Source organism: Myxine glutinosa, chromosome 9, assembly GCF_964187855.1.
Source record: "Myxine glutinosa chromosome 9, kmMyxGlut1.1, whole genome shotgun sequence".
NCBI classification, from domain to species: Eukaryota; Metazoa; Chordata; class Myxini; order Myxiniformes; family Myxinidae; genus Myxine; species Myxine glutinosa.
Window position 1 is genome coordinate 75,179,696 of NC_136269.1, and position 27,194 is coordinate 75,206,889.

The window sequence follows — 27,194 nt, forward strand, 5'->3', positions numbered from 1 at the left end:
CAAAGCGACCACGCGACTTCATTAAATATTGCTAAAAGTGATGTCAAAATCAGTTTTGAGCCAGGTAGGAGTCGAACCTACAATCTTCTGATTCGTAGTCAGACGCGTTATCCATTGCGCCACTGGCCCATGTGACTACTAGCTATCACTCCTACTGATATGTTTTAGTGCTGCAATAATGAGTGATCAACGTAAGGGGTCTCCGGTTGTCGCAGACGTGCACGTTCCTGAGCCACGCGCACAAAGGCCTCTGACAAGAACTCGGAATTGCAGCTGAACACAAATGAATGCACCAACTTTTCTGAACCCTGATGGACTTCACATGACCTCTTTCTGAACCCTGCTGAACTTCACATGACCTCTATCTGAACCCTGCTGGACTTCACACGACCTCTATCTGAACCATGCTGGACTTCACATGACCTCTTTCTGAACCCTGCTGGACCTACTGCGACCTCTTTCTGTACCCTGCTGGACCTCCTATGACCTCTTTCTGAACCCTGCTGGACTTCACATGACCTCTATCTGAACCCTGCTGGACTTCACATGACCTCTTTCTGAACCCTGCTGGACCTACTGCGACCTCTTTCTGTACCCTGCTGGACCTCCTATGACCTCTTTCTGAACCCTGTTGAACCTCCTCTGACCTCTTTCTGAACCCTGCTTGACCTCCTACGACATCTTTCTGAACCCTGCTGGACTTCACATGACCTCTATCTGAACCCTGCTGGACTTCACATGACCTCTATCTGAACCCTGCTGGACTTCTCATGACAGTGCCTTTTCACTGACGGTCTGCCAGTCTTCGTTGGTCGACGTTGCAGATCCCAGTGTACTTCAGGAAGCATGGGCGAGCTTTCGCAGGCAGCCGGAACAAATGACAAATTCCTCCTCCAACCATATTTGAACGTTGGGCCTGGCCAGCAGGTTCATGAAAGACTTGAGCCCAGCTTGACCCTCGTTCCGATGGCGGTGATACCTTGGGTTTCTCTGTTCCTCAAGGAAGTAGAACTAAAAAAGCAGGTTTGGAACGGGAAGATGACGTAATCTGTTGCCAAATCCTTGACGCGAGGGTCGCGACTGTATTTTAAAGAGGTGACCAAGGTTACTCAATCGTCACCAAAGGGTGGACTACCACTCCAATGAATTCGACTTCAGGAAAATATGTTGAAGAAGCAAAGCGACCACGCGACTTCATTAAATATTGCTAAAAGTGAAGTCAAAATCAGTTTTGAGCCAGGTAGGAGTCGAACCTACAATCTTCTGATTCGTAGTCAGACGCGTTATCCATTGCGCCACTGGCCCATGTGACTACTAGCTATCACTCCTACTGATATGTTTTAGTGCTGCAATATTGAGTGATCAACGTAAGGGGTCTCCGGTTGTCGCAGACGTGCACGTTCCTGAGCCACGCGCACAAAGGCCTCTGACAAGTACTCGGAATTGCAGCTGAACACAAATGAATGCACCAACTTTTCTGAACCCTGCTGGACTTCAAATGACCTCTTTCTGAACCCTGCTGAACTTCACATGACCTCTATCTGAACCCTGCTGGACTTCACACGGCCTCTATCTGAACCATGCTGGACTTCACATGCCATATATCTGAACCCTGCTGGACCTACTGCGACCTCTTTCTGTACCCTGCTGGACCTCCTATGACCTCTTTCTGTACCCTGCTGGACCTCCTATGACCTCTTTCTGAACCCTGCTGAACCTCCTCTGACCTCTTTCTGAACCCTGATTGACCTCCTACGACATCTTTCTTAACCCTGCTGGACTTCACATGACCTCTATCTGAACCCTGCTGGACTTCACATGACCTCTATCTGAACCCTGCTGGACTTCACATGACCGTGCCTTTTCACTGACGGTCTGCCAGTCTTCGTTGGTCGACGTTGCAGATCCCAGTGTACTTCAGGAAGCATGGGCGAGCTTTCGCAGGCAGCCGGAACAAATGACAAATTCCTCCTCCAACCATATTTGAACGTTGGGCCTGGCCAGCAGGTTCGTGAAAGACTTGAGCCCAGCTTGACCCTCGTTCCGATGGCGGTGATACGTTGGGTTTCTCTGTTCCTCAAGGAAGTAGAACTAAAAAAGCAGGTTTGGAACGGGAAGATGACGTAATCTGTTGCCAAATCCTTGACGCGAGGGTCGCGACTGTATTTTAAAGAGGTGACCAAGGTTACTCAATCGTCACCAAGGGGTGGACGACCACTCCAATGAATTCGACTTCAGGAAAATATGTTGAAGAAGCAAAGCGACCACGCGACTTCATTAAATATTGCTAAAAGTGAAGTCAAAATCAGTTTTGAGCCAGGTAGGAGTCGAACCTACAATCTCCTGATTCGTAGTCAGACGCGTTAGCCATTGCACCACTGGCCCATGTAACTACTAGCTATCACTCCTACTGATATGTTTTAGTGCTGCAATAATGAGTGATCAACGTGAGGGGTCTCCGGTTGTCGCAGACGTGCACGTTCCTGAGCCACGCGCACAAAGGCCTCTGACAAGTACTCGGAATTGCAGCTGAACACAAATGAATGCACCAACTTTTCTGAACCCTGCTGGACTTCACATGACATATATCTGAACCCTGCTGGACTTCACATGACTCCTTTCTGAACCCTGCTGGACTTCACATGACCTCTATCTGAACCCTGCTGGACTTCACATGACCTCTTTCTGAACCCTGCTGGACCTACTGAGACCTCTTTCTGTACCCCGCTGGAGCTCCTATGACCTCTTTCTGAACCCTGCTGAACCTCCTCTGACCTCTTTCTGAACCCTGATTGACCTCCTACGACATCTTTCTGAACCCTGCTGGACTTCACATGACCTCTATCTGAACCCTGCTGGACTTCACATGACCTCTATCTGAACCCTGCTGGACTTCACATGACCTCTTTCTGAACCCTGCTGGACCTACTGCGACCTCTTTCTGTACCCTGCTGGACCTCCTATGACCTCTTTCTGAACCCTGCTGAACCTCCTCTGACCTCTTTCTGAACCCTGCTTGACCTCTTACGACATCTTTCTGAACCCTGCTGGACTTCACATGACCGTGCCTTTTCACTGACGGTCTGCCAGTCTTCGTTGGTCGACGTTGCAGATCCCAGTGTACTTCAGGAAGCATGGGCGAGCTTTCGCAGGCAGCCGGAACAAGTGACAAATTCCTCCTCCAACCATATTTGAACGTTGGGCCTGGCCAGCAGGTTCGTGAAAGACTTGAGCCCAGCTTGACCCTCGTTCCGATGGCGGTGATACCTTGGGTTTCTCTGTTCCTCAAGGAAGTAGAACTAAAAAAGCAGGTTTGGAACGGGAAGATGACGTAATCTGTTGCCAAATCCTTGACGCGAGAGTCGCGACTGTATTTTAAAGAGGTGACCAAGGTTACTCAATCGTCACCAAGGGGTGGACTACCACTCCAATGAATTCGACTTCAGAAAAATATGTTGAAGAAGTAAAGCGACCACGCGACTTCATTAAATATTGCTAAAAGTGAAGTCAAAATCAGTTTTGAGCCAGGTAGGAGTCGAACCTACAATCTTCTGATTCGTAGTCAGACGCGTTATCCATTGCGCCACTGGCCCATGTGACCACTAGCTATCACTCCTACTGATATGTTTTAGTGCTGCAATAATGAGTGATCAACGTAAGGGGTCTCCGGTTGTCGCAGACGTGCACGTTCCTGAGCCACGCGCACAAAGGCCTCTGACAAGTACTCGGAATTGCAACTGAACATAAATGAATGCACCAACTTTTCTGAACCCTGCTGGACTTCACATGACATATATCTGAACCCTGCTGGACTTCACATGACTCCTTTCTGAACCCTGCTGGACTTCACATGACCTCTTTCTGAACCCTGCTGAACTTCACATGACCTCTATCTGAACCCTGCTGGACTTCACACGACCTCTATCTGAACCATGCTGGACTTCACATGACATATATCTGAACCCTGCTGGACCTACTGCGACCTCTTTCTGTACCCTGCTGGACTTCCTATGACCTCTTTCTGAACCCTGCTGAACCTCCTCTGACCTCTTTCTGAACCCTGATTGACCTCCTCCGACATCTTTCTGAACCCTGCTGGACTTCACATGACCTCTATCTGAACCCTGCTGGACTTCACATGACCTCTTTCTGAACCCTGCTGGACCTACTGCGACCTCTTTCTGTACCCTGCTGGACCTCCTATGACCTCTTTCTGAACCCTGCTGAACCTCCTCTGACCTCTTTCTGAACCCTGCTTGACCTCCTACGACATCTTTCTGAACCCTGCTGGACTTCACATGACCGTGCCTTTTCACTGACGGTCTGCCAGTCTTCGTTGGTCGACGTTGCAGATCCCAGTGTACTTCAGGAAGCATGGGCGAGCTTTCGCAGGCAGCCGGAACAAATGACAAATTCCTCCTCCAACCATATTTGAACGTTGGGCCTGGCCAGCAGGTTCGTGAAAGACTTGAGCCCAGCCTGACCCTCGTTCCGATGGCGGTGATACCTTGGGTTTCTCTGTTCCTCAAGGAAGTAGAACTAAAAAAGCAGGTTTGGAACGGGAAGATGACGTAATCTGTTGCCAAATCCTTGACGCGAGGGTCGCGACTGTATTTTAAAGAGGTGACCAAGGTTACTCAATCGTCACCAAGGGGTGGACTACCACTCCAATGAATTCGACTTCAGGAAAATATGTTGAAGAAGCAAAGCGACCACGCGACTTCATTAAATATTGCTAAAAGTGAAGTCAAAATCAGTTTTGAGCCAGGTAGGAGTCGAACCTACAATCTTCTGATTCGTAGTCAGACGCGTTATCCATTGCGCCACTGGCCCATGTGACTACTAGCTATCACTCCTACTGATATGTTTTAGTGCTGCAATAATGAGTGATCAACGTAAGGGGTCTCCGGTTGTCGCAGACGTGCACTTTCCTGAGGCACGCGCACAAAGGCCTCTGACAAGTACTCGGAATTGCAGCTGAACACAAATGAATGCACCAACATTTCTGAACCCTGCTGGACTTCACATGACATATATCTGAACCCTGCTGGACTTCACATGACTCCTTTCTGAACCCTGCTAGACTTCACATGACCTCTATCTGAACCCTGCTGGACTTCACATGACCTCTTTCTGAACCCTGCTGGACCTACTGCGACCTCTTTCTGTACCCTGCTGGACCTCCTATGACCTCTTTCTGAACCCTGCTGAACCTCCTCTGACCTCTTTCTGAACCCTGATTGACCTCCTACGACATCTTTCTGAACCCTGCTGGACTTCACATGACCTCTATCTGAACCCTGCTGGACTTCACATGACCTCTATCTGAACCCTGCTGGACTTCACATGACCTCTTTCTGAACCCTGCTGGACCTACTGCGACCTCTTTCTGTACCCTGCTGGACCTCCTATGACCTCTTTCTGAACCCTGCTGAACCTCCTCTGACCTCTTTCTGAACCCTGCTTGACCTCCTACGACATCTTTCTGAACCCTGCTGGACTTCACATGACCGTGCCTTTTCACTGACGGTCTGCCAGTCTTCGTTGGTCGACGTTGCAGATCCCAGTGTACTTCAGGAAGCATGGGCGAGCTTTCGCAGGCAGCCGGAACAAATGACAAATTCCTCCTCCAACCATATTTGAACGTTGGGCCTGGCCAGCAGGTTCGTGAAAGACTTGAGCCCAGCTTGACCCTCGTTCCGATGGCGGTGATACCTTGGGTTTCTCTGTTCCTCAAGGAAGTAGAACTAAACTAGAACGGGCACTCGGTAGAGCGCATACCTTCGCCGCAGCTACTGTTCTGTACTTGGTAAAAATACGATTTTGACCTTTTCGTGACCTTGACCTTGACCTTTGACCCGATTGCTCCCAAAATCTAATCAAATGTGTCCCGTATAATAACCAATCATCCCACCAAATTTCATGCAATTCGGTAGAATACTTTTTGAGTTATGCGAATAACATACACACACACACAGACATACAAATAAATACACAGCGATCAAAACATAACCTTCCGCTTTTGCGAAGGTAAAAAGCAGGTTTGGAACGGGAAGATGACGTAATCTGTTGCCAAATCCTTGACGCGAGGGTCGCGACTGTATTTTAAAGAGGTGACCAAGGTTACTCAATCGTCACCAAGGGGTGGACTACCACTCCAATGAATTCGACTTCAGGAAAATATGTTGAAGAAGCAAAGCGACCACGCGACTTCATTAAATATTGCTAAAAGTGAAGTCAAAATCAGTTTTGAGCCAGGTAGGAGTCGAACCTACAATCTTCTGATTCGTAGTCAGACGCGTTATCCATTGCGCCACTGGCCCATGTGACTACTATCTATCACTCCTACTGAGATGTTTTAGTGCTGCAATAATGAGTGATCAACGTAAGGGGTCTCCGGTTGTCGCAGACGTGCACTTTCCTGAGCCACGCGCACAAAGGCCTCTGACAAGTACTCGGAATTGCAGCTGAACACAAATGAATGCACCAACTTTTCTGAACCCTGCTGGACTTCACATGACATATATCTGAACCCTGCTGGACTTCACATGACTCCTTTCTGAACCCTGTTGGACTTCACATGACCTCTATCTGAACCCTGCTGGACTTCACATGACCTCTTTCTGAACCCTGCTGGACCAACTGCGACCTCTTTCTGTACCCTGCTGGACCTCTTATGACCTCTTTCTGAACCCTGCTGAACCTCCTCTGACCTCTTTCTGAACCCTGATTGACCTCCTACGACATCTTTCTGAACCCTGCTGGACTTCACATGACCTCTATCTGAACCCTGCTGGACTTCACATGACCTCTATCTGAACCCTGCTGGACTTCACATGACCGTGCCTTTTCACTGACGGTCTGCCAGTCTTCGTTGGTCGACGTTGCAGATCCCAGTGTACTTCAGGAAGCATGGGCGAGCTTTCGCAGGCAGCCGGAACAAATGACAAATTCCTCCTCCAACCATATTTGAACGTTGGGCCTGGCCAGCAGGTTCGTGAAAGACTTGAGCCCAGCTTGACCCTCGTTCCGATGGCGGTGATACCTTGGGTTTCTCTGTTCCTCAAGGAAGTAGAACTAAAAAAGCAGGTTTGGAACAGGAAGATGACGTAATCTGTTGCCAAATCCTTGACGCGAGGGTCGCGACTGTATTTTAAAGAGGTGACCAAGGTTACTCAATCGTCACCAAGGGGTGGACTACCACTCCAATGAATTCGACTTCAGGAAAATATGTTGAGGAAGCAAAGCGACCACGCGACTTCATTAAATATTGCTAAAAGTGAAGTCAAAATCAGTTTTGAGCCAGGTAGGAGTCGAACCTACAATCTTCTGATTCGTAGTCAGACGCGTTATCCATTGCGCCACTGGCCCAGGTGACTACTATCTATCACTCCTACTGATATGTTTTAGTGCTGCAATAATGAGTGATCAACGTAAGGGGTTTCCGGTTGTCACAGACGTGCACTTTCCTGAGCCACGCGCACAAAGGCCTCTGACAAGTACTCGGAATTGCAGCTGAACACAAATGAATGCACCAACTTTTCTGAACCCTGCTGGACTTCACATGACATATATCTGAACCCTGCTGGACTTCACATGACTCCTTTCTGAACCCTGCTGGACTTCACATGACCTCTTTCTGAACCCTGCTGAACTTCACATGACCTCTATCTGAACCCTGCTGGACTTCACACGACCTCTATCTGAACCATGCTGGACTTCACATGACATATATCTGAACCCTGCTGGACCTACTGCGACCTCTTTCTGTACCCTGCTGGACTTCCTATGACCTCTTTCTGAACCCTGCTGAACCTCCTCTGACCTCTTTCTGAACCCTGATTGACCTCCTCCGACATCTTTCTGAACCCTGCTGGACTTCACATGACCTCTATCTGAACCCTGCTGGACTTCACATGACCTCTTTCTGAACCCTGCTGGACCTACTGCGACCTCTTTCTGTACCCTGCTGGACCTCCTATGACCTCTTTCTGAACCCTGCTGAACCTCCTCTGACCTCTTTCTGAACCCTGCTTGACCTCCTACGACATCTTTCTGAACCCTGCTGGACTTCACATGACCGTGCCTTTTCACTGACGGTCTGCCAGTCTTCGTTGGTCGACGTTGCAGATCCCAGTGTACTTCAGGAAGCATGGGCGAGCTTTCGCAGGCATCCGGAACAAATGACAAATTCCTCCTCCAACCATATTTGAACGTTGGGCCTGGCCAGCAGGTTCGTGAAAGACTTGAGCCCAGCTTGACCCTCGTTCCGATGGCGGTGATACCTTGGGTTTCTCTGTTCCTCAAGGAAGTAGAACTAAAAAAGCAGGTTTGGAACGGGAAGATGACGTAATCTGTTGCCAAATCCTTGACGCGAGGGTCGCGACTGTATTTTAAAGAGGTGACCAAGGTTACTCAATCGTCACCAAGGGGTGGACTACCACTCCAATGAATTCGACTTCAGGAAAATATGTTGAAGAAGCAAAGCGACCACGCGACTTCATTAAATATTGCTAAAAGTGAAGTCAAAACCAGTTTTGAGCCAGGTAGGAGTCGAACCTACAATCTTCTGATTCGTAGTCAGACGCGTTATCCATTGCGCCACTGGCCCATGTGACTACTAGCTATCACTCCTACTGAGATGTTTTAGTGCTGCAATAATGAGTGATCAACGTAAGGGGTCTCCGGTTGTCGCAGACGTGCACTTTCCTGAGCCACGCGCACAAAGGCCTCTGACAAGTACTCGGAATTGCAGCTGAACACAAATGAATGCACCAACTTTTCTGAACCCTGCTGGACTTCACATGACATATATCTGAACCCTGCTGGACTTCACATGACTCCTTTCTGAACCCTGCTGGACTTCACATGACCTCTATCTGAACCCTGCTGGACTTCACATGACCTCTTTCTGAACCCTGCTGGACCTACTGCGACCTCTTTCTGTACCCTGCTGGACCTCTTATGACCTCTTTCTGAACCCTGCTGAACCTCCTCTGACCTCCTTCTGAACCCTGATTGACCTCCTACGACATCTTTCTGAACCCTGCTGGACTTCACATGACCTCTATCTGAACCCTGCTGGACTTCACATGACCTCTATCTGAACCCTGCTGGACTTCACATGACCGTGCCTTTTCACTGACGGTCTGCCAGTCTTCGTTGGTCGACGTTGCAGATCCCAGTGTACTTCAGGAAGCATGGGCGAGCTTTCGCAGGCAGCCGGAACAAATGATAAATTCCTCCTCCAACCATATTTGAACGTTGGGCCTGGCCAGCAGGTTCGTGAAAGACTTGAGCCCAGCCTGACCCTCGTTCCGATGGCGGTGATACCTTGGGTTTCTCTGTTCCTCAAGGAAGTAGAACTAAAAAAGCAGGTTTGGAACGGGAAGATGACGTAATCTGTTGCCAAATCCTTGACGCGAGGGTCGCGACTGTATTTTAAAGAGGTGACCAAGGTTACTCAATCGTCACCAAGGGGTGGACTACCACTCCAATGAATTCGACTTCAGGAAAATATGTTGAAGAAGCAAAGCGACCACGCGACTTCATTAAATATTGCTAAAAGTGAAGTCAAAATCAGTTTTGAGCCAGGTAGGAGTCGAACTTTCAATCTTCTGATTCGTAGTCAGACGCGTTATCCATTGCGCCACTGGCCCATGTGACTACTAGCTATCACTCCTACTGATATGTTTTAGTGCTGCAATAATGAGTGATCAACGTAAGGGGTCTCCGGTTGTCGCAGACGTGCACTTTCCTGAGGCACGCGCACAAAGGCCTCTGACAAGTACTCGGAATTGCAGCTGAACACAAATGAATGCACCAACTTTTCTGAACCCTGCTGGACTTCACATGACATATATCTGAACCCTGCTGGACTTCACATGACTCCTTTCTGAACCCTGCTAGACTTCACATGACCTCTATCTGAACCCTGCTGGACTTCACATGACCTCTTTCTGAACCCTGCTGGACCTACTGCGACCTCTTTCTGTACCCTGCTGGACCTCCTATGACCTCTTTCTGAACCCTGCTGAACTTCCTCTGACCTCTTTCTGAACCCTGATTGACCTCCTACGACATCTTTCTGAACCCTGCTGGACTTCACATGACCTCTATCTGAACCCTGCTGGACTTCACATGACCTCTATCTGAACCCTGCTGGACCTCACATGACCTCTTTCTGAACCCTGCTGGACTTCACATGACCTCTTTCTGAACCCTGCTGAACTTCACATGACCTCTATCTGAACCCTGCTGGACTTCACACGACCTCTATCTGAACCATGCTGGACTTCACATGACATATATCTGAACCCTGCTGGACCTACTGCGACCTCTTTCTGTACCCTGCTGGACCTCCTATGACCTCTTTCTGAACCCTGCTGAACCTCCTCTGACCTCTTTCTGAACCCTGATTGACCTCCTACGACATCTTTCTGAACCCTGCTGGACTTCACATGACCTCTATCTGAACCCTGCTGGACTTCACATGACCTCTTTCTGAACCCTGCTGGACCTACTGCGACCTCTTTCTGTACCCTGCTGGACCTCCTATGACCTCTTTCTGAACCCTGCTGAACCTCCTCTGACCTCTTTCTGAACCCTGCTTGACCTCCTACGACATCTTTCTGAACCCTGCTGGACTTCACATGACCGTGCCTTTTCACTGACGGTCTGCCAGTCTTCGTTGGTCGACGTTGCAGATCCCAGTGTACTTCAGGAAGCATGGGCGAGCTTTCGCAGGCAGCCGGAACAAATGACAAATTCCTCCTCCAACCATATTTGAACGTTGGGCCTGGCCAGCAGGTTCGTGAAAGACTTGAGCCCAGCTTGACCCTCGTTCCGATGGCGGTGATACCTTGGGTTTCTCTGTTCCTCAAGGAAGTAGACTAAAAAAGCAGGTTTGGAACGGGAAGATGACGTAATCTGTTGCCAAATCCTTGACGCGAGGGTCGCGACTGTATTTTAAAGAGGTGACCAAGGTTACTCAATCGTCACCAAGGGGTGGACTACCACTCCAATGAATTCGACTTCAGGAAAATATGTTGAAGAAGCAAAGCGACCACGCGACTTCATTAAATATTGCTAAAAGTGAAGTCAAAATCAGTTTTGAGCCAGGTAGGAGTCGAACCTACAATCTTCTGATTCGTAGTCAGACGCGTTATCCATTGCGCCACTGGCCCATGTGACTACTATCTATCACTCCTACTGAGATGTTTTAGTGCTGCAATAATGAGTGATCAACGTAAGGGGTCTCCGGTTGTCGCAGACGTGCACTTTCCTGAGCCACGCGCACAAAGGCCTCTGACAAGTACTCGGAATTGCAGCTGAACACAAATGAATGCACCAACTTTTCTGAACCCTGCTGGACTTCACATGACATATATCTGAACCCTGCTGGACTTCACATGACTCCTTTCTGAACCCTGCTGGACTTCACATGACCTCTATCTGAACCCTGCTGGACTTCACATGACCTCTTTCTGAACCCTGCTGGACCTACTGCGACCTCTTTCTGTACCCTGCTGGACCTCTTATGACCTCTTTCTGAACCCTGCTGAACCTCCTCTGACCTCTTTCTGAACCCTGATTGACCTCCTACGACATCTTTCTGAACCCTGCTGGACTTCACATGACCTCTATCTGAACCCTGCTGGACTTCACATGACCTCTATCTGAACCCTGCTGGACTTCACATGACCGTGCCTTTTCACTGACGGTCTGCCAGTCTTCGTTGGTCGACGTTGCAGATCCCAGTGTACTTCAGGAAGCATGGGCGAGCTTTCGCAGGCAGCCGGAACAAATGACAAATTCCTCCTCCAACCATATTTGAACGTTGGGCCTGGCCAGCAGGTTCGTGAAAGACTTGAGCCCAGCTTGACCCTCGTTCCGATGGCGGTGATACGTTGGGTTTCTCTGTTCCTCAAGGAAGTAGACCTAAAAAAGCAGGTTTGGAACGGGAAGATGACGTAATCTGTTGCCAAATCCTTGACGTGAGGGTCGCGACTGTATTTTAAAGAGGTGACCAAGGTTACTCAATCGTCACCAAGGGGTGGACTACCACTCCAATGAATTCGACTTCAGGAAAATATGTTGAAGAAGCAAAGCGACCACGCGACTTCATTAAATATTGCTAAAAGTGAAGTCAAAATCAGTTTTGAGCCAGGTAGGAGTCGAACCTACAATCTTCTGATTTGTAGTCAGACGCGTTATCCATTGCGCCACTGGCCCATGTGACTACTATCTATCACTCCTACTGAGATGTTTTAGTGCTGCAATAATGAGTGATCAACGTAAGGGGTCTCCGGTTGTCGCAGACGTGCACTTTCCTGAGCCACGCGCACAAAGGCCTCTGACAAGTACTCGGAATTGCAGCTGAACACAAATGAATGCACCAACTTTTCTGAACCCTGCTGGACTTCACATGACCTCTTTCTGAACCCTGCTGAACTTCACATGACCTCTATCTGAACCCTGCTGGACTTCACACGACCTCTATCTGAACCATGCTGGACTTCACATGACATATATCTGAACCCTGCTGGACCTACTGCGACCTCTTTCTGTACCCTGCTGGACCTCCTATGACCTCTTTCTGAACCCTGCTGAACCTCCTCTGACCTCTTTCTGAACCCTGATTGACCTCCTACGACATCTTTCTGAACCCTGCTGGACTTCACATGACCTCTATCTGAACCCTGCTGGACTTCACATGACCTCTTTCTGAACCCTGCTGGACCTACTGCGACCTCTTTCTGAACCCTGCTTGACCTCCTACGACATCTTTCTGAACCCTGCTGGACTTCACATGACCGTGCCTTTTCACTGACGGTCTGCCAGTCTTCGTTGGTCGACGTTGCAGATCCCAGTGTACTTCAGGAAGCATGGGCGAGCTTTCGCAGGCAGCCGGAACAAATGACAAATTCCTCCTCCAACCATATTTGAACGTTGGGCCTGGCCAGCAGGTTCGTGAAAGACTTGAGCCCAGCTTGACCCTCGTTCCGATGGCGGTGATACCTTGGGTTTCTCTGTTCCTCAAGGAAGTAGACTAAAAAAGCAGGTTTGGAACGGGAAGATGACGTAATCTGTTGCCAAATCCTTGACGCGAGGGTCGCGACTGTATTTTAAAGAGGTGACCAAGGTTACTCAATCGTCACCAAGGGGTGGACTACCACTCCAATGAATTCGACTTCAGGAAAATATGTTGAAGAAGCAAAGCGACCACGCGACTTCATTAAATATTGCTAAAAGTGAAGTCAAAATCAGTTTTGAGCCAGGTAGGAGTTGAACCTACAATCTTCTGATTCGTAGTCAGACGCGTTATCCATTGCGCCACTGGCCCATGTGACTACTATCTATCACTCCTACTGAGATGTTTTAGTGCTGCAATAATGAGTGATCAACGTAAGGGGTCTCCGGTTGTCGCAGACGTGCACTTTCCTGAGCCACGCGCACAAAGGCCTCTGACAAGTACTCGGAATTGCAGCTGAACACAAATGAATGCACCAACTTTTCTGAACCCTGCTGGACTTCACATGACATATATCTGAACCCTGCTGGACTTCACATGACTCCTTTCTGAACCCTGCTGGACTTCACATGACCTCTATCTGAACCCTGCTGGACTTCACATGACCTCTTTCTGAACCCTGCTGGACCTACTGCGACCTCTTTCTGTACCCTGCTGGACCTCTTATGACCTCTTTCTGAACCCTGCTGAACCTCCTCTGACCTCTTTCTGAACCCTGATTGACCTCCTACGACATCTTTCTGAACCCTGTTGGACTTCACATGACCTCTATCTGAACCCTGCTGGACTTCACATGACCTCTTTCTGAACCCTGCTGGACCAACTGCGACCTCTTTCTGTACCCTGCTGGACCTCTTATGACCTCTTTCTGAACCCTGCTGAACCTCCTCTGACCTCTTTCTGAACCCTGATTGACCTCCTACGACATCTTTCTGAACCCTGCTGGACTTCACATGACCTCTATCTGAACCCTGCTGGACTTCACATGACCTCTATCTGAACCCTGCTGGACTTCACATGACCGTGCCTTTTCACTGACGGTCTGCCAGTCTTCGTTGGTCGACGTTGCAGATCCCAGTGTACTTCAGGAAGCATGGGCGAGCTTTCGCAGGCAGCCGGAACAAATGACAAATTCCTCCTCCAACCATATTTGAACGTTGGGCCTGGCCAGCAGGTTCGTGAAAGACTTGAGCCCAGCTTGACCCTCGTTCCGATGGCGGTGATACCTTGGGTTTCTCTGTTCCTCAAGGAAGTAGAACTAAAAAAGCAGGTTTGGAACAGGAAGATGACGTAATCTGTTGCCAAATCCTTGACGCGAGGGTCGCGACTGTATTTTAAAGAGGTGACCAAGGTTACTCAATCGTCACCAAGGGGTGGACTACCACTCCAATGAATTCGACTTCAGGAAAATATGTTGAGGAAGCAAAGCGACCACGCGACTTCATTAAATATTGCTAAAAGTGAAGTCAAAATCAGTTTTGAGCCAGGTAGGAGTCGAACCTACAATCTTCTGATTCGTAGTCAGACGCGTTATCCATTGCGCCACTGGCCCAGGTGACTACTATCTATCACTCCTACTGATATGTTTTAGTGCTGCAATAATGAGTGATCAACGTAAGGGGTTTCCGGTTGTCACAGACGTGCACTTTCCTGAGCCACGCGCACAAAGGCCTCTGACAAGTACTCGGAATTGCAGCTGAACACAAATGAATGCACCAACTTTTCTGAACCCTGCTGGACTTCACATGACATATATCTGAACCCTGCTGGACTTCACATGACTCCTTTCTGAACCCTGCTGGACTTCACATGACCTCTTTCTGAACCCTGCTGAACTTCACATGACCTCTATCTGAACCCTGCTGGACTTCACACGACCTCTATCTGAACCATGCTGGACTTCACATGACATATATCTGAACCCTGCTGGACCTACTGCGACCTCTTTCTGTACCCTGCTGGACTTCCTATGACCTCTTTCTGAACCCTGCTGAACCTCCTCTGACCTCTTTCTGAACCCTGATTGACCTCCTCCGACATCTTTCTGAACCCTGCTGGACTTCACATGACCTCTATCTGAACCCTGCTGGACTTCACATGACCTCTTTCTGAACCCTGCTGGACCTACTGCGACCTCTTTCTGTACCCTGCTGGACCTCCTATGACCTCTTTCTGAACCCTGCTGAACCTCCTCTGACCTCTTTCTGAACCCTGCTTGACCTCCTACGACATCTTTCTGAACCCTGCTGGACTTCACATGACCGTGCCTTTTCACTGACGGTCTGCCAGTCTTCGTTGGTCGACGTTGCAGATCCCAGTGTACTTCAGGAAGCATGGGCGAGCTTTCGCAGGCATCCGGAACAAATGACAAATTCCTCCTCCAACCATATTTGAACGTTGGGCCTGGCCAGCAGGTTCGTGAAAGACTTGAGCCCAGCTTGACCCTCGTTCCGATGGCGGTGATACCTTGGGTTTCTCTGTTCCTCAAGGAAGTAGAACTAAAAAAGCAGGTTTGGAACGGGAAGATGACGTAATCTGTTGCCAAATCCTTGACGCGAGGGTCGCGACTGTATTTTAAAGAGGTGACCAAGGTTACTCAATCGTCACCAAGGGGTGGACTACCACTCCAATGAATTCGACTTCAGGAAAATATGTTGAAGAAGCAAAGCGACCACGCGACTTCATTAAATATTGCTAAAAGTGAAGTCAAAACCAGTTTTGAGCCAGGTAGGAGTCGAACCTACAATCTTCTGATTCGTAGTCAGACGCGTTATCCATTGCGCCACTGGCCCATGTGACTACTAGCTATCACTCCTACTGAGATGTTTTAGTGCTGCAATAATGAGTGATCAACGTAAGGGGTCTCCGGTTGTCGCAGACGTGCACTTTCCTGAGCCACGCGCACAAAGGCCTCTGACAAGTACTCGGAATTGCAGCTGAACACAAATGAATGCACCAACTTTTCTGAACCCTGCTGGACTTCACATGACATATATCTGAACCCTGCTGGACTTCACATGACTCCTTTCTGAACCCTGCTGGACTTCACATGACCTCTATCTGAACCCTGCTGGACTTCACATGACCTCTTTCTGAACCCTGCTGGACCTACTGCGACCTCTTTCTGTACCCTGCTGGACCTCTTATGACCTCTTTCTGAACCCTGCTGAACCTCCTCTGACCTCTTTCTGAACCCTGATTGACCTCCTACGACATCTTTCTGAACCCTGCTGGACTTCACATGACCTCTATCTGAACCCTGCTGGACTTCACATGACCTCTATCTGAACCCTGCTGGACTTCACATGACCGTGCCTTTTCACTGACGGTCTGCCAGTCTTCGTTGGTCGACGTTGCAGATCCCAGTGTACTTCAGGAAGCATGGGCGAGCTTTCGCAGGCAGCCGGAACAAATGATAAATTCCTCCTCCAACCATATTTGAACGTTGGGCCTGGCCAGCAGGTTCGTGAAAGACTTGAGCCCAGCCTGACCCTCGTTCCGATGGCGGTGATACCTTGGGTTTCTCTGTTCCTCAAGGAAGTAGAACTAAAAAAGCAGGTTTGGAACGGGAAGATGACGTAATCTGTTGCCAAATCCTTGACGCGAGGGTCGCGACTGTATTTTAAAGAGGTGACCAAGGTTACTCAATCGTCACCAAGGGGTGGACTACCACTCCAATGAATTCGACTTCAGGAAAATATGTTGAAGAAGCAAAGCGACCACGCGACTTCATTAAATATTGCTAAAAGTGAAGTCAAAATCAGTTTTGAGCCAGGTAGGAGTCGAACTTTCAATCTTCTGATTCGTAGTCAGACGCGTTATCCATTGCGCCACTGGCCCATGTGACTACTAGCTATCACTCCTACTGATATGTTTTAGTGCTGCAATAATGAGTGATCAACGTAAGGGGTCTCCGGTTGTCGCAGACGTGCACTTTCCTGAGGCACGCGCACAAAGGCCTCTGACAAGTACTCGGAATTGCAGCTGAACACAAATGAATGCACCAACTTTTCTGAACCCTGCTGGACTTCACATGACATATATCTGAACCCTGCTGGACTTCACATGACTCCTTTCTGAACCCTGCTAGACTTCACATGACCTCTATCTGAACCCTGCTGGACTTCACATGACCTCTTTCTGAACCCTGCTGGACCTACTGCGACCTCTTTCTGTACCCTGCTGGACCTCCTATGACCTCTTTCTGAACCCTGCTGAACCTCCTCTGACCTCTTTCTGAACCCTGATTGACCTCCTACGACATCTTTCTGAACCCTGCTGGACTTCACATGACCTCTATCTGAACCCTGCTGGACTTCACATGACCTCTATCTGAACCCTGCTGGACCTCACATGACCTCTTTCTGAACCCTGCTGGACTTCACATGACCTCTTTCTGAACCCTGCTGAACTTCACATGACCTCTATCTGAACCCTGCTGGACTTCACACGACCTCTATCTGAACCATGCTGGACTTCACATGACATATATCTGAACCCTGCTGGACCTACTGCGACCTCTTTCTGTACCCTGCTGGACCTCCTATGACCTCTTTCTGAACCCTGCTGAACCTCCTCTGACCTCTTTCTGAACCCTGATTGACCTCCTACGACATCTTTCTGAACCCTGCTGGACTTCACATGACCTCTATCTGAACCCTGCTGGACTTCACATGACCTCTTTCTGAACCCTGCTGGACCTACTGCGACCTCTTTCTGTACCCTGCTGGACCTCCTATGACCTCTTTCTGAACCCTGCTGAACCTCCTCTGACCTCTTTCTGAACCCTGCTTGACCTCCTACGACATCTTTCTGAACCCTGCTGGACTTCACATGACCGTGCCTTTTCACTGACGGTCTGCCAGTCTTCGTTGGTCGACGTTGCAGATCCCAGTGTACTTCAGGAAGCATGGGCGAGCTTTCGCAGGCAGCCGGAACAAATGACAAATTCCTCCTCCAACCATATTTGAACGTTGGGCCTGGCCAGCAGGTTCGTGAAAGACTTGAGCCCAGCTTGACCCTCGTTCCGATGGCGGTGATACCTTGGGTTTCTCTGTTCCTCAAGGAAGTAGACTAAAAAAGCAGGTTTGGAACGGGAAGATGACGTAATCTGTTGCCAAATCCTTGACGCGAGGGTCGCGACTGTATTTTAAAGAGGTGACCAAGGTTACTCAATCGTCACCAAGGGGTGGACTACCACTCCAATGAATTCGACTTCAGGAAAATATGTTGAAGAAGCAAAGCGACCACGCGACTTCATTAAATATTGCTAAAAGTGAAGTCAAAATCAGTTTTGAGCCAGGTAGGAGTCGAACCTACAATCTTCTGATTCGTAGTCAGACGCGTTATCCATTGCGCCACTGGCCCATGTGACTACTATCTATCACTCCTACTGAGATGTTTTAGTGCTGCAATAATGAGTGATCAACGTAAGGGGTCTCCGGTTGTCGCAGACGTGCACTTTCCTGAGCCACGCGCACAAAGGCCTCTGACAAGTACTCGGAATTGCAGCTGAACACAAATGAATGCACCAACTTTTCTGAACCCTGCTGGACTTCACATGACATATATCTGAACCCTGCTGGACTTCACATGACTCCTTTCTGAACCCTGCTGGACTTCACATGACCTCTATCTGAACCCTGCTGGACTTCACATGACCTCTTTCTGAACCCTGCTGGACCTACTGCGACCTCTTTCTGTACCCTGCTGGACCTCTTATGACCTCTTTCTGAACCCTGCTGAAACTCCTCTGACCTCTTTCTGAACCCTGATTGACCTCCTACGACATCTTTCTGAACCCTGCTGGACTTCACATGACCTCTATCTGAACCCTGCTGGACTTCACATGACCTCTATCTGAACCCTGCTGGACTTCACATGACCGTGCCTTTTCACTGACGGTCTGCCAGTCTTCGTTGGTCGACGTTGCAGATCCCAGTGTACTTCAGGAAGCATGGGCGAGCTTTCGCAGGCAGCCGGAACAAATGACAAATTCCTCCTCCAACCATATTTGAACGTTGGGCCTGGCCAGCAGGTTCGTGAAAGACTTGAGCCCAGCTTGACCCTCGTTCCGATGGCGGTGATACGTTGGGTTTCTCTGTTCCTCAAGGAAGTAGACCTAAAAAAGCAGGTTTGGAACGGGAAGATGACGTAATCTGTTGCCAAATCCTTGACGTGAGGGTCGCGACTGTATTTTAAAGAGGTGACCAAGGTTACTCAATCGTCACCAAGGGGTGGACTACCACTCCAATGAATTCGACTTCAGGAAAATATGTTGAAGAAGCAAAGCGACCACGCGACTTCATTAAATATTGCTAAAAGTGAAGTCAAAATCAGTTTTGAGCCAGGTAGGAGTCGAACCTACAATCTTCTGATTTGTAGTCAGACGCGTTATCCATTGCGCCACTGGCCCATGTGACTACTATCTATCACTCCTACTGAGATGTTTTAGTGCTGCAATAATGAGTGATCAACGTAAGGGGTCTCCGGTTGTCGCAGACGTGCACTTTCCTGAGCCACGCGCACAAAGGCCTCTGACAAGTACTCGGAATTGCAGCTGAACACAAATGAATGCACCAACTTTTCTGAACCCTGCTGGACTTCACATGACCTCTTTCTGAACCCTGCTGAACTTCACATGACCTCTATCTGAACCCTGCTGGACTTCACACGACCTCTATCTGAACCATGCTGGACTTCACATGACATATATCTGAACCCTGCTGGACCTACTGCGACCTCTTTCTGTACCCTGCTGGACCTCCTATGACCTCTTTCTGAACCCTGCTGAACCTCCTCTGACCTCTTTCTGAACCCTGATTGACCTCCTACGACATCTTTCTGAACCCTGCTGGACTTCACATGACCTCTATCTGAACCCTGCTGGACTTCACATGACCTCTTTCTGAACCCTGCTGGACCTACTGCGACCTCTTTCTGAACCCTGCTTGACCTCCTACGACATCTTTCTGAACTCTGCTGGACTTCACATGACCGTGCCTTTTCACTGACGGTCTGCCAGTCTTCGTTGGTCGACGTTGCAGATCCCAGTGTACTTCAGGAAGCATGGGCGAGCTTTCGCAGGCAGCCGGAACAAATGACAAATTCCTCCTCCAACCATATTTGAACGTTGGGCCTGGCCAGCAGGTTCGTGAAAGACTTGAGCCCAGCTTGACCCTCGTTCCGATGGCGGTGATACCTTGGGTTTCTCTGTTCCTCAAGGAAGTAGACTAAAAAAGCAGGTTTGGAACGGGAAGATGACGTAATCTGTTGCCAAATCCTTGACGCGAGGGTCGCGACTGTATTTTAAAGAGGTGACCAAGGTTACTCAATCGTCACCAAGGGGTGGACTACCACTCCAATGAATTCGACTTCAGGAAAATATGTTGAAGAAGCAAAGCGACCACGCGACTTCATTAAATATTGCTAAAAGTGAAGTCAAAATCAGTTTTGAGCCAGGTAGGAGTCGAACCTACAATCTTCTGATTCGTAGTCAGACGCGTTATCCATTGCGCCACTGGCCCATGTGACTACTATCTATCACTCCTACTGAGATGTTTTAGTGCTGCAATAATGAGTGATCAACGTAAGGGGTCTCCGGTTGTCGCAGACGTGCACTTTCCTGAGCCACGCGCACAAAGGCCTCTGACAAGTACTCGGAATTGCAGCTGAACACAAATGAATGCACCAACTTTTCTGAACCCTGCTGGACTTCACATGACATATATCTGAACCCTGCTGGACTTCACATGACTCCTTTCTGAACCCTGCTGGACTTCACATGACCTCTATCTGAACCCTGCTGGACTTCACATGACCTCTTTCTGAACCCTGCTGGACCTACTGCGACCTCTTTCTGTACCCTGCTGGACCTCTTATGACCTCTTTCTGAACCCTGCTGAACCTCCTCTGACCTCTTTCTGAACCCTGATTGACCTCCTACGACATCTTTCTGAACCCTGCTGGACTTCACATGACCTCTATCTGAACCCTGCTGGACTTCACATGACCTCTATCTGAACCCTGCTGGACTTCACATGACCGTGCCTTTTCACTGACGGTCTGCCAGTCTTCGTTGGTCGACGTTGCAGATCCCAGTGTACTTCAGGAAGCATGGGCGAGCTTTCGCAGGCAGCCGGAACAAATGACAAATTCCTCCTCCAACCATATTTGAACGTTGGGCCTGGCCAGCAGGTTCGTGAAAGACTTGAGCCCAGCTTGACCCTCGTTCCGATGGCGGTGATACCTTGGGTTTCTCTGTTCCTCAAGGAAGTAGACCTAAAAAAGCAGGTTTGGAACGGGAAGATGACGTAATCTGTTGCCAAATCCTTGACGTGAGGGTCGCGACTGTATTTTAAAGAGGTGACCAAGGTTACTCAATCGTCACCAAGGGGTGGACTACCACTCCAATGAATTCGACTTCAGGAAAATATGTTGAAGAAGCAAAGCGACCACGCGACTTCATTAAATATTGCTAAAAGTGATGTCAAAATCAGTTTTGAGCCAGGTAGGAGTCGAACCTACAATCTTCTAATTCGTAGTCAGACGCGTTATCCATTGCGCCACTGGCCCATGTGACTACTAGCTATCACTCCTACTGATATGTTTTAGTGCTGCAATAATGAGTGATCAACGTAAGGGGTCTCCGGTTGTCGCAGACGTGCACGTGTCAGCCATTAGGGTTTTAGCCCCATGACTCAATTGATCATAACATCTGAAATTATATATCGTGCTTCTGAAAACTGATTTGAACTCAACTGCAGACAGAGGTGAGTGGACAAAATGTGGTTTCGAGGCTCAACGTGCAGGGTGGATCCTTAGCCTAGTAAATTAGTCCTTGAATGAATGTGCCAAACAGTAGATAAAATGCTCTCGACCCACGTACAGGAAAAAGATGTCATCCAAACGCCTCCTTCACAACGGGAATAATTAATTATATATCTTCGTAGTGTTTAGTATGTCTCCTAAACCAAGGACGTATCCAATCTTCATCTACCATTTAGCCTAGTGTATAAGAATATTTACTTCGGCCTGCGCTCGGGTCTGATATGTTTAGATAGATAGCCAAAAAAAGCGTGGCCTATCAGTATGCTTACATCTTGTTGTCTAAATTTGACCTTCTATAGGACGGGACAATGGGAGATGTTGTCCTTATGGCCTTGTATTGCTATGTCTTTAGCGCAGATTCTTGTCTAATATTTTGCTATAAATGAAATGCCTTTCCACTTATTTTTCAGCGAGTGTCTTGAGGAATTGTCCGCTGCGTGTTAGGCGGTACATTCTCGAGCCTCGCTCCACACGTGTGTGTATAATCGATTCTATTAAACATTTTTGCTCTGATTCTTCTTCTTCTTCCTTCCCTTGAGGTCTTCGACCGAGAATTTGGTGTCAGGAGTGGGATACATCCAAGTGTGCAGACGAGGTGGATCCTCACGTTCCAGGTCGGGAGGGAGGCCTGCCGGCATCTAATTTGGTGGGTACGCATTTTTGCACCTCGAAATTGAAGCCTCCCGCCTTACTTTGGATGTGTGGACCTCTGTCGGCTGTACCACCTGGCTTGCATTCCGAACCAAATTTAGTTTAAACCAGAGCAGCAGTGGGTAATGAATCGATTATACAGGGCGCCCGGGATAAGGAGGTAAGCTTCCTGCGTGGGAAGCAGGTAGACCCATATGTGGGTGATAGATAATAGGTATTAAGTTACTCCGGCGTGAGAACTGCGTTTAAGGTTAGGAATCGGGGGGCGACCCGATCTTAGGACTACCAGGAGGGACTAGCCCAAGAAAGGTAGAATAATGAGTATTTTAAGTTAAGCTACGCACTGGATGTGTTAGAGTTTACAGGTAAGTAGGATTGAAGTGTGCATGAGTGTGCATGAATTTATACTGTATTGTATGGAGAATGAAAGGTCAGTCACATGGTATTTGTGTATAAGGGAATGAATGATCTGTCATTGCAGCGTGTATTTGTGTTTATTGTGTGTGTGTCATTGATGTGTGTCATTGACTGACAAGGGATTCCCCAAATTGCCTACGGGCGTTGGGCAATCCGGACGAGTAAAATTGGCAGGGAATAATGAGAATGTTATGGAGAGCATGTGTAGACAGGGCTTTAAAACAAGTGTTCAATTACATCCCCACATTAACGGCTCTCCAGATGTAGCAAGGGAGAATGGGAGTGAAAGTCAAAAATAATAGGCTGTCAACCGACAGGGTGTTTATTCAACGGCATGGCCGGGGCTTGTATTTGGCCGATTTGGGATGGCAGAATGCGTTGAATGAAGGCAAAAATGACATGTGATGCTGACGTGAGTCCAATCGGAAGGATGGATGGTTATGGTTTCACCCGGTCCGTTTATCTGTCTGTCTGTCCGGACACAGAGCTCTTGGGGAGAGCCAGAATGGGTTGGGTTGACCAAGATGAATGTGGACAATATATTAATTGTTTATATTAATCTATTAATCTCTGTATATTAATCTGTAAAAATATATTAATCTCTGTGTGTGTGTGTCCGTATTTGTCTGGCTTTCTGGCTGTCTATGGAGTCATGTCTCTGAACACTGATTTTGAGGGAGTTGCTGGTGCGGACCAAAGCGGTGTCCGCGGTATCTACTGGGGGTCGAATGTCACTCCCTCAGTGTCTGCGAACTTGTCGTTCGGCAGTGTCGAAAGACAGGTTCGATTGTCGGTCTGTCTGCTTGATTTTCGGGTCTCACTCTGAGTATATGGCATATACTCTGAGTATATGGTCGTTTTCTGTTTTGTGCTTTAATGGTGGTTGATTTGACTTCCCTGAAAGGGGGACTGAAAATGCTTTGATTTTTTCGTGGATTGCCCATTGGGCATGTTTAGGATTTAATAGAGTGGTGGAGTTCTGTGAAATATGATGACGTTGTCTTATGGACACTTTGTGAGTGACTAGACACGTGCCTGGAAGGGGAAATTGTATTCATAACTCATGTGGGTTGTGTCTGAAGAAAAGGTTTAAAGTAAGTGTGAAGAAGGTCATGGAAAGTGCGAAGATGTTAAAGGAAAGTCGAATTAGATGGATCATTTGTCAATGACAAGTGACTTTGCAAGGTTTGCTAAGAAAGGGAGGGGAAAAGATTATAAAAGTTGATGGAAAAGACGGGAAATAAAGAAAAGTGGTTAGTTATGGACTGTTGTTTTGTGATAAGAAGGTGATTGGGGGCTGGTGAAGATTGGATCACGGCTCTGCAGACCAGGTGAACAGAACTACCACCAGGAGTGGGTATATGGGAATCACACCAATTAAATTATTGCTCAAAGGGAGGTGATAGAGCAAAATAAAAAAGATTGTCATGTGGACCGCAAGGCTAACCCCGCTCTTGCAGGGAAATGGTTTTGGGAGGCTAGTTATTTTTCAGATAATTTTTCCAGTGGGTTTATACTGATGTGAAATTCGCGTATCTAGGAAGGAAAGGAAAAAATTGTCCAGGTATTGATAGGATAACAGTGAAATTTTGAAGTGAAGTGAAGGATAACAGTGAAGAGTTAGTGTGTTCGTTGCGATTTTTGGGAATGGCAGGGTACTGTCGTACATGGATGATGGACCGACTGCGGAAAACGCCAGTAAGGCGTCGATACAATGTTGAACACCGAACGGTCCATGTGTTGGACAACAATGAAGGGTTCATAATTAATTTGGCACCTCAAGACAGACGTTCCGACATCCGCACCTACAGAGTTCGATGTAATACAATTACAAGCCGCGGCCTCAAACGTAGAACATCAAAAATTGGATTAAATTGGGAGCTCAGTGCCCCGCAGAAGGACAAATGTGGACGATTAATGACAAACCCGTGGCACCGCGAGCTTTATTGCCATGGTTGGCACGCATGGCGCATCCAAATGGCCATGTGTGCCATAGGGGGGTGAGGTGATGAGGCAGGTCACTTCCACCTGGGCAGCACCAGGCCTTTCGACTGTGGTTACCATGGTCTGTCGCTCGTGCGCTATATGTCATCGGTATCAGCGCCAGTGGATATGGCAGCCCTTGAATTACCTATCATGGATGACATGTTTTTAGAGTTTTGCATAGGTCTATCCCATGTGGCACGCAGCATACATGAACGCGTTCGGGAGGCCCTACCGGAGCCAACAAGCAAGCCTACCCACACCGTCGAGGCAGGAGATTACGTGCTGGTGAAGCATTTCACCCGTAAGACTGCGCTCGAACCAAGATGGACGGGGCCATACCAAGTTCTTCTGATCACACCAACAGCGGTGTTTTGTGAGGGCAAGTCGTCCTGGGTACATGCCACACATTGTAAGTTGGCCATACCCACAAACACAGACACCTCAAACGCACCACCACAGATCGAGGATGCTGCACCACCGCCTGTTAGGGGTGGCAATCACACTTAGTTTAATTTACAGCTTTGCCAGCACTGGGGACACGAGGGCATGGGCGAACACGGAGACATATGTATATGGCGACCAAACTGTTAAGGTCTACCGGCAGAGAGTTATCTGGGGTCAGAGGATAAATATACCCTGCTGCCATGTAAAGGAAGATGTATGGACACGGATAATGTGGAGGGTGTTGTACACAGACTCACATGGAAGGAAGACAGGTTTTGCTGCCCTCAGTCGTTTGAAGCAAGCGATTACTACAATGTGAATTCATGACGTCACAGAGCTCCCCCTACGATTATAGGCCACCATGCATTTCACACATATTAATTCCGCACCCACGGATCGAAAGCAAGAAAAAGCCAAAGGAAAATACGTATTGGACTGTGACCCGTGCAATGGCGAAAGTACAGAACCGATCACGGTGTTGGGTGTGTATGCATTTTCCCCACACCAGTACGACAGGGATAGAAATGGTAGTGCTACCCCTGTCCCTACGAGATATGTGCTCAGGACCCTTGCGTACCCCATGTCTGACCACAACCTTGGAACTGATAGGCCCAAATCTACCCAGCAGTGTGTTCCCGGGAGTTTCGATATACCCCACCCATTAAGCAGGCTTTGTTAGACAAACCACCTGATCCAGTCTGGGTGACAGAGCAAAAGGGACGGGTGTGTCTTATAGGAAAGGGACACGTTCAGATGGGAACCTCGGAATGTACCCATACCCTGCCATCCGACACCAGATGGAGAGAAAAGGGAGGCCCCCTTGTAATAACCATAGATGACCAAGCCCAGCATAACGTAACCAAGCTAACCATATCTTGGGGGACACCAAGCGCCACCCGCGTTGAGATCAGTAAATGCATGGCCTCGGCCCTTATCCCACCCCATGGAGTAATGTTTATTTGCGGAAATAAAGCATATCCATACCTACCCGAACAGTGGGGAGGGACTTGTTATCTGGGATCCATTTTTCCCAAGGTAAATTTGGTAAATCATGTATTATTTGATGTAGGGAAGATGATTAAAAGGAAGGTATTTTCGGAAATTAGTGAAAGTAAATATGGCATTTGAATTTCCAGACACGACACAGGAAATGCGGCTATGAATAAGCCAACCATCTGAGAGATAAGGTAACTAAATGCCAATTAGTGGGACGGGGGGCTAGGAATTGATCATGGTGTGTGTAAGAAAGTATTTTTCAGGATGGACGATGAAGAAATCGCCGTTGGAAAACCATGATCTTGACCACAGAGGCCGTCGATCTGAATGGGTCCTTCAACAAGGCAGATGTGACCAGCGCTTCAGAATTTTGTATTGATTTTTGTGATGACTGTGAAAATCCCTTGTGGGAACTGGCTACTGGCTGATGCCTGCATCGATGTTTGTGATGATTGTAATACTTGTGTTGAAAATCCCTTGCGTGTACTGGCTAACGCCTCTTATGTATTATGAATGATTGGCAAATAGATAGTCTCGCATTAGTAATGGAACGAATTGGAAACGAAACCTGAATCGCAGAACTACAATTGGAAAACGAATTAATGCATATGCAAACGATGGTGATGCAGAATCAAGTGGCTTTGGATATGTTGTTGGCAGAAAAGGAAGGAGTATATGGGGTGATCGATGAACCTATTTGATGCTTGGGATTCTGATAATGATTATGATTTTAGTTGGGATGATTATATCTGTGATTTAGAAAGTGTACGTTCTTTTAAAAATTATTTACACCACCCAGCAAATCACATTCACAGGGCTTGATGGCATTTAACGTCGA

General features: G+C 48.2%; 14 non-coding genes across 14 annotated transcripts; all 14 read right to left on the reverse strand.

Moving 5' to 3' along the window:
* Positions 1-56: 56 nt before the first annotated feature.
* Positions 57-129, reverse strand: TRNAR-ACG (transfer RNA arginine (anticodon ACG)). The gene has a single exon. It is a non-coding gene; the product is annotated as a tRNA-Arg (tRNA).
* Positions 130-1,232: 1,103 nt separating this feature from the next.
* TRNAR-ACG (transfer RNA arginine (anticodon ACG)) lies at positions 1,233-1,305 on the reverse strand. Its single transcript has one exon. It is a non-coding gene; the product is annotated as a tRNA-Arg (tRNA).
* Positions 1,306-3,520: 2,215 nt separating this feature from the next.
* On the reverse strand, positions 3,521-3,593 carry TRNAR-ACG (transfer RNA arginine (anticodon ACG)). Its single transcript has one exon. It is a non-coding gene; the product is annotated as a tRNA-Arg (tRNA).
* Positions 3,594-4,760: 1,167 nt separating this feature from the next.
* On the reverse strand, positions 4,761-4,833 carry TRNAR-ACG (transfer RNA arginine (anticodon ACG)). Its single transcript has one exon. It is a non-coding gene; the product is annotated as a tRNA-Arg (tRNA).
* Positions 4,834-6,250: 1,417 nt separating this feature from the next.
* Positions 6,251-6,323, reverse strand: TRNAR-ACG (transfer RNA arginine (anticodon ACG)). Its single transcript has one exon. It is a non-coding gene; the product is annotated as a tRNA-Arg (tRNA).
* A 975-nt stretch (positions 6,324-7,298) lies between these two features.
* Positions 7,299-7,371, reverse strand: TRNAR-ACG (transfer RNA arginine (anticodon ACG)). Its single transcript has one exon. It is a non-coding gene; the product is annotated as a tRNA-Arg (tRNA).
* A 1,167-nt stretch (positions 7,372-8,538) lies between these two features.
* TRNAR-ACG (transfer RNA arginine (anticodon ACG)) lies at positions 8,539-8,611 on the reverse strand. The gene has a single exon. It is a non-coding gene; the product is annotated as a tRNA-Arg (tRNA).
* A 2,502-nt stretch (positions 8,612-11,113) lies between these two features.
* TRNAR-ACG (transfer RNA arginine (anticodon ACG)) lies at positions 11,114-11,186 on the reverse strand. Its single transcript has one exon. It is a non-coding gene; the product is annotated as a tRNA-Arg (tRNA).
* A 975-nt stretch (positions 11,187-12,161) lies between these two features.
* TRNAC-ACA (transfer RNA cysteine (anticodon ACA)) lies at positions 12,162-12,234 on the reverse strand. Its single transcript has one exon. It is a non-coding gene; the product is annotated as a tRNA-Cys (tRNA).
* A 2,278-nt stretch (positions 12,235-14,512) lies between these two features.
* On the reverse strand, positions 14,513-14,585 carry TRNAR-ACG (transfer RNA arginine (anticodon ACG)). The gene has a single exon. It is a non-coding gene; the product is annotated as a tRNA-Arg (tRNA).
* A 1,167-nt stretch (positions 14,586-15,752) lies between these two features.
* Positions 15,753-15,825, reverse strand: TRNAR-ACG (transfer RNA arginine (anticodon ACG)). The gene has a single exon. It is a non-coding gene; the product is annotated as a tRNA-Arg (tRNA).
* Positions 15,826-18,327: 2,502 nt separating this feature from the next.
* TRNAR-ACG (transfer RNA arginine (anticodon ACG)) lies at positions 18,328-18,400 on the reverse strand. The gene has a single exon. It is a non-coding gene; the product is annotated as a tRNA-Arg (tRNA).
* Positions 18,401-19,375: 975 nt separating this feature from the next.
* Positions 19,376-19,448, reverse strand: TRNAC-ACA (transfer RNA cysteine (anticodon ACA)). The gene has a single exon. It is a non-coding gene; the product is annotated as a tRNA-Cys (tRNA).
* A 1,038-nt stretch (positions 19,449-20,486) lies between these two features.
* On the reverse strand, positions 20,487-20,559 carry TRNAR-ACG (transfer RNA arginine (anticodon ACG)). Its single transcript has one exon. It is a non-coding gene; the product is annotated as a tRNA-Arg (tRNA).
* Between the last annotated feature and the right edge of the window lie 6,635 nt (positions 20,560-27,194).